This window comes from Trichosurus vulpecula, chromosome 9 (genome assembly GCF_011100635.1).
Source record: "Trichosurus vulpecula isolate mTriVul1 chromosome 9, mTriVul1.pri, whole genome shotgun sequence".
NCBI lineage: Eukaryota > Metazoa > Chordata > Mammalia > Diprotodontia > Phalangeridae > Trichosurus > Trichosurus vulpecula.
This window is the reverse complement of record NC_050581.1, coordinates 86635991-86643512: the sequence shown is the minus strand read 5'-3', so window position 1 is coordinate 86643512 and position 7522 is coordinate 86635991.

Here is a 7522-nt window from a genome sequence, read left to right as displayed (position 1 = left end):
CAACAGTGTTGAAGGTTGCAGAGATCAAGGAGAATGAGGACGGAGAAAAGGCTACTGAATTTAGCAACTAAGAGATCATTAGTAACTTGGGAGAGGGCAGGCTCAGTGGAATGGTTAAGTTGGAAGCTGGATTGTAAGGCATTAAGAAGAGTGAGAGGAGAGAAAGTGGAGACCCATATTGTAGATGGCTTTTTCAAGGACTTTAGCTGAGAAGGGCAGAACAGATAGTTATTACAATAGTTATTAGAAAGTATAGAAGGATCAAGTGAAGTTTCTTTCAGGATAGAGGAGACATGGACATGTTTGTGGGCAGTAGAAAGGAGCCAATATAGAGGAAGAGATTGAAAATAAGTGAAGGAGGGAGGATGACAGAGGGGGCAATCTATTGGAGGAGACAGGATGCAATGTGATTGTTTAGAGGAGTTAGCGTTGGTAAGGAGAAAGGCTACTTCATCATGTGAGAGCAGGAAGGGAGGAGAGAGTGGCAGATGCCACCTGAGTGATAGATAAGGAAGAGGGAAGAAGAGGGACAAATAGAGGCACAGCAAATGGCCTCTATTTTTCCTGTAAAATATGAGGTAGGGATCTTCACTGAGAGTGGAGCATTCACTGGAAGTCTGAGGAGGGATGAAAAGGTTTGGAGAGTGGGAAAGTTGGAGGATAAGGGAGGTATAGTAGGATTGCCTAGCAGCAGTGAGGGCCCAGATGAGGTCATGTAACAAATTTGTAGTGGACCCAATCAGAATCATTTCATGATTTTCTCCATCTCTGTTCAGCAGCACAGGTGATAAAATGGTGGGAGTGATCCCAGGCTGAGGTGATTGGGCATAACTGACAATATAAGGGAACAAGGGATTCAAGAGAGGAGGAAAGCATAGTGCTGAATTAGCTCACCAACAAGTCAAGATAGGGAGAGGAAGAGAGCACAGCTAGCACAGGATGGATGGACTGAGAGAGAACTGAGGGGTCAGGATTGGAGGGGTGGATGTGGATGAAGAGCAGGGTTTCATAAGGGAAGGCAGAGGTGAAAAGCCAACAGATTATGGTCGGTGTTTCAACAATTCGGCTAGCAGCTGCCATGGGGGTGAAAAACCAACAACAACCAGCACATAGAACGCTGCAAGCCCAGGTCCTTTTGATGTGCTTTACTAAGGAAATCAACGTTAAGGGGTTAACAATCTTACTTTAATCCAGCATGCAAATATCATTCACTCAGTTCAGGGGAAAAAGCCAGCACCCTGAGCTTCAAAGCAAATACAAACAAATTACAAACATCGACAGACAGACCTTGTCTGATTCAAATCTTAATGCATAGTTATCAGAGTTTAACAAAGTCCGAACACCCAAGCAAGCTGGAGGGCTCTTAACTACAGCCGCCCGCCCGGAGTCTCCACATTGGCACGCCACCAAGAGAGCCCCAAGCAAATAACTGTTCTCTCTTTTTATACCGTTTCAGACGTCATCAACGTCATCTGAGCGACCAGAACTTAGGCTCTTACTATTGGCTCTGGAGTTAGCACCTCCCTTCATTGGCCCCACCTGGAGCCCCACCTTAGTTACCAATTCACACCCACATAGGCTTAGCACCTAATAGATAGGGGTTTGGGGCCTGGGGTTTAGCACTAGCCTTACTCCTAGTAAGGCTCAAAGACACCCAACTTAATTGATATTACAGTTGGGTATGGCACTTTCAGGATTCTTGAATACAGAGGTACATTTTATGGGTGATGGTAAGATTAAGGGTGTATCATCTTTGTGTGTAGCTGAGGTGGAGGAACTGAATGTCTAGGGTGTTTGAGGGAGAGGAAACATGTATATTGAGGTTCCTTAGCATGAGAGGAGAGAAAAACCTGTGAGGCAGGTACTTAACTCACTGAAGAGGGAAAGGGAGGTTTAGACAACAGCTACCAGGATTTTGATTGGGTGGTAGATAGGACTATCAAACCTCCAAGGAAGAGAGGTTACTGAGTGATGGAAGAAGTGGGAGAGTTTGAAAGGGCCAATAAAGGGAAATATTCCACCTCCTCTGCCTTGACTAGTGAGTCAAGGAAAACAAGCCCATACAAATCAAATCAATAACCAATCATGAATAGTTTTTTCTCTTATTGTTAGATTCTACAGAAAGTTGAATAATTCAGCTGCGTGTCTGCTTCTGGACTGATATTTTTATAAATATTCATTTTACCACAAAACAGACATATGTAGGTGAATTTTTTAGTCACCATTGTATTCATGATGTGTGAAGTAAAGGACATCACCTTAACTATTTCCCATTTCTATTAGATATCATAGCCCTGAAGAGAAATTCTAGAAACATGAATCAACCCACCAGTCTTCACTAGCCCCTTACGGCTCCCACCGCAGCTCCCACTGCTCTCCCACAATACTCCACCTAAACTCGTTTACTCACTCCTGAATGTGCATCTTATGCTTTGTACCTGCCGGTGAGGCATTCAATAACAAGCTGCTAAAATCTGATAAAACCTGCAGAGGGTCATGACATTTTAATCCATATAGTTAAATATTTGAAGCAGTATCAGAATCCATTTTTATGAACTTTGCATTCTGGCTTTTGAGTACATGTGGCATCCATGGCATCCTCCTCTCACATGTAGGGTCCTCAGAGTGACTACCTATCCCAGGTTGAAGGTACTTTATGGGGGTCTATATCTACTAAAAATGATAAATTCAAACCCCACTAATGTTTATGGTTTATCTATTTAGTCAGAAAACAATATAGTAAGAATTGCGGTATTAACATTGTCCCACAGATATACACATCACCAATGGAGAAAGTGAACATGAATGGAACTCACACATCAGGGGAAGTAAGTGTTTGACTTATCCCTCCATTGTCAGAGGACTTCTGGTGACATCACCACGATGCGTTCACTAGGCCTCTTTTCCCTAGATGGCTTTTCTGTTGGGCTGGCACCTCCCTAGGCCCATTGCTCTGCTGGTCTTGTAATGATTCAGCCTGCTAGGGTATAAGAGTTAAAACCTTCCCCTGTAAATGTAGGTTCAGAAAAACCACTACATCTTTACTATTATTGGTGAAGATTGGGTCTTTAAGCCCATTTCTATTCCTACCTTTGTGATTTCAGTTACAGACATCTAGGGTTTGGACAGTCTAACACACCCTCCAAGATCCTTTGGATTTAAGCTAGAGCAAAAAGTAGGCTAAGTAGCCAAGGTCAGAGATCTCTATTTACCTAGCCCTAGTACTTCTTTATTATCCTTATCTGTCAGAAGCAAAGCCCAAATGCTTTGGTGTCGTATTTTTGATTAGCTGAAAATATATGTTTACACAAAAGCAAAAATCATAGGTTTAGAACTGACAGGGTGCTTGTGCTTGGACCCCAGTTCCAAGCTTCAAAGACCCTAGCTTCAAAACACTATCCCTGGCAGTTTCTTCCCAGCCCAAGGACACTATGCTTTAGCAATTACTCATGAATGGGCCCCAGGGAAACACTTATCTCCCTGGTATGGTAACAAACTACACCTGTAGGAATTATTAGTGTGAACTGGTTTTGTGCTGGCTCATAAAGATATTCAGTACCCATGGGACTATCTATACCAACTCTGTACCTCATTATATGCCTCCTGGACTCCTTATGTGTATTCTAAACCTAAGACATATGTACACTCCCTACATCTATCTTGTCAAACGTGACATTAATTAGTGGCAGACTGGACAATCCTCAGTAGGCCCTGACTGCTAGTTAACTTAGTGAGGTAGCAGACCTAGAAACCACATCTCTCTGCCTCCACCACCCTTCCCTGTAGGCTTTTCCTGGGGCCTCTGGGTAAAATGCCTGTGTAGTAGATACAAGAAGTACATGTTTGTAACAAAAATTTGGCTAGCAGCTGCTGTAGAGGTCTAAGACCCAACAGGACTAGCAGCAAGAGCTGCCAGCACAGGTTCTTTGATCTGCTTTACCAAGGAAAGTAACTTTAAGGGGTTAACAATCTCACTTTAATCACACATACATAGATCATTAACAGTTCACGGGAAAAAGCCAGCACCCTAAACTTCAGAGTGAATACAAACAAATTACAAACAGAGACAATATAAAGAGACCAAATCACAATTCATAGTTACCAAAGAAGAACCAATTGGTCTAGGTTAGCAAAGCTGGGGGCAGTTACAACGGCTTGCCCAGAGTCTCAACACTCCTTCTGTGAGTGAGCCCCCAAACAAAACATCTGGGTTTCTTCAAAGCCGGGATGGGTGGGGAGGGGGGGTGGGTGGCTCTTAACAACGGCTGCCCAGAGTCTCCACATCAACACTTCTCCAGTGAGTGAGAGCCCCAGACAAAATGCCAGCCTCTGAGTTTATACACCCTGTCCAGGTCTGAAGGGTTCACATCTAATCAACAAAAGGGTGTGAGCCTGGAGCTTTACATCTAGTTAGCAAAAAGGTGTGGGCCTGGGGCTTTGCACCTAGTAAGACTTAATCAAAGGCATTTGATTACTTTAGCATTTCTAAAAGAGAAAACAGTAAAAAAGTCCCACCTTAATTACCAATGCAATGTTCCTTTAAGAACTGACTACTCCTTAGCCGCTCTCTAATCCTGCCCTGAATCACCTAATTCGCATACCGTGGCACATGTTTTACTATAGCTTTTCCTATATAAACTTTAACTGTACCCCTCTAAGGTAGCAGGTTCCTTAAGAACTTTTGCCCACTGAGTTGCCCAACAATAAACCTTTGCCAACTTGACTTAACGATTACTTCAATCTGTGAATTCTTTCCAGATGACCCTGTCCTGCTCCTTGGTCCTTGAGGGGTCCCTGAATCCCTCAAAACCGCATCATTTCTGGAAGGGATCTTAGGGTCATCCAGTCCAAAGCCCTCATTTTGCACATGAAGAAAATGAGGCCCAGAGAAGCAAGGAACAAGACTTTCTTGAACTCATACATACCTTGTCCCCAGGCTCTCTACTCCAAATCTAACACTTTGCATTGCATGGTTTTCCAAATTCTCATCTTCAGATCATTGGCTATTACATTTAAAAATCCCTTGAGACGTTATTTATACAACTTTGGGTATGCCATTTTGGTTACATAGTTTTGGTCAGTAAAATACCCACGAGTCCTAAGCGCTTTAGGTGATGGCCAAAATAATACAATCCCGTCAGCTGGGAAGGGTTCAGACAGCACCAGGCAGGAGTGTTGGTCATCCTCAAAGTATTCAAACTTTCCTCAAATGTTTCTGCTTCTGAGAACTTGATCCTGACAGCAACTCGATGCTGTTAATGGTCTGAGAGGAATGAGATGCAGATTCTTTCTTTGTGAGGTTGAGACACTAATAAAGCAGTTACTCAAAACAAGAGCCTGGCACTCTGGGTGGAACAAAAGAACTCCTCAGTTGCACTGCAGAAGATGCTTTACTAAACATGCACTACTACATGAGCATTAAAGTTCCCAAAATAGATTATCTGGATGTTTTTATTGGTTAGAAAGACTCTTTCAAATACATTCCAAAGACAATGAGGAAAATACTTTCCATGGAAGGAAAGACAATTAGATTGACTGTTAAAAACAGAAACTGGCAAGGAGGCAGCAAAATAAGGAGGTGGTATGTGGCGGTTGGCTTGGGGAATGAATTGCCACTGATGCTGCTTCTGCATTTTGTCTCAGAAGTTATTCATTGGACACTGTCCCCAAAGCATGGGACTGCTCTGGAGAAAAGAGGCTGGAAAAAGATAATTCCTTTGCAAAGATCTTTATGTGTTGTACTTAAGGGGGACCATAACTTTGTATCACTTTCAGACACCAGCTATTCAAGGGCTGATGCCACATGAGTTCAAGGCTCATTGTTAAAATGGAGAGATCAAAACAAAAACATGCTTATGCAACCAGAATCTTTCAGTTAAGCTACTTTGATGCGAAAGCTGGCCAGGTCACAACCTTTGTTCTACTTGGGATAAACCGTGTTTCTCCAAGTAGAAGGCTGGTTTTCAGCAGGCAAAGGGAGACAGTACTAGGAATACTCCGTAGAATACGCAAACATATTAGTGTGGATAACTAATTATGGTGAAGTCTGCCTAGAAGACCACATTTAATTGAAAGGCACCTGCCTAACCTGCCAGGTTTTCTTTATAAACTTTAGACTCTAAGGAACAAACATCTAGATACTAAAGCTATCTGCCTGACAGTGCTTATGTATGTATACTGGATTGCAGAATGTTACTTTGTAGGTTTCTGAAGTTTCTCTGGAACCATGCCAGTTAGATATTTATCTACAGAAGTGTTAACCCTACTTCATTTTTACCCCAAATTGAATGATTAGAGATTTGGTAGAAAGAAAATATTAATTTGGAGTAGGAATAGGAAGGGGTGATTGGGACCAGACAACTTTGTAAATCTCTTGGTGACACGGTAAATTGGGAAGGGTTCAGTGTGAAGTGGAATGAAGAGAAGATAAATCTAGTCTATATTATTCTGGCTGGCATTAGACAATAAATTAAATCCCTACATCCTAACACTAAGTCAGGAGCTGCTCAGACACAGATAATACTTAGGATAAGACTTTCATATAGCTAATCTGTCCCTCACACTATCCTGAAGTTCCTCAGTGACCAAGAACTCTTCTTTTTAGGTCATCATGGAGAAAACATGGGTAGTAAAGATCCAATAAATTAGACTGAATTTTTAAGGAGCTTTTTATAATTTTACTGTAATTGGTGAGGAAATCACAAGAACAAGTAAACCCATTGTGAAGGGCCATGCCCTTTGAATCAGCTACATAGTTGGTACACTGACTTGGGCCAATACTAAATTGGTTTTTATTTTAAATTAGTTTTGGGTCATTGTCTTTAAGTATATCTTATATGAACAATAGAAATTATAGTTCCCAAAAGGGTGTTAAAAAGGCCACAAAACTCAGTCATGCAGTGTTGGGAGTTTCTGAAAGGGACATTAATGCCCTCACATTATATAATTCCGATTTAATAGTTACTGCTAGGGCAATGGATTTAGGAAGGAAACCACAAAACTCAGGTGAAACGGCTATGAAAGCTAATGTTTAATACTTCTCTACCAGTATAGCATGTTAACTAGGTCTTACCTACAGTTCTCATGGAGTCACTACTCTTCATGTCTTGAAATAAAAGGTTATCTCTAGACCAGGAGTTCTTCACTTGGAGTATATGAACTTAAAAAAAAATTATGACTACTCAGTATAATTTCCTTGTAATCCATTTATTTTTCTTTATACATTCAGAGGCCCACTTGAAGGTACAAATAACATTTTTACTCATAGGCTAGAATATTGGGCTAAATATAATTAGATAAAATAAACAGGAATAAATGCAAGTGTGGGTTCAAAAAATCAGTATTGCAAGTACAGGGTGATAGAGGCCTGGAAATTTAGATAGCAAAAAATCGGAAAAAGACCAGGATTTGTTTTTTTTTTTTTTTTTTTGTTGTTGTTGTTTTTTTGGTTTTGTGAATTTCAAGCTCAATGAATCAACAAGGTGGTATAAAAACCAAAAAAACTAGTATGATCTTAGTTTTG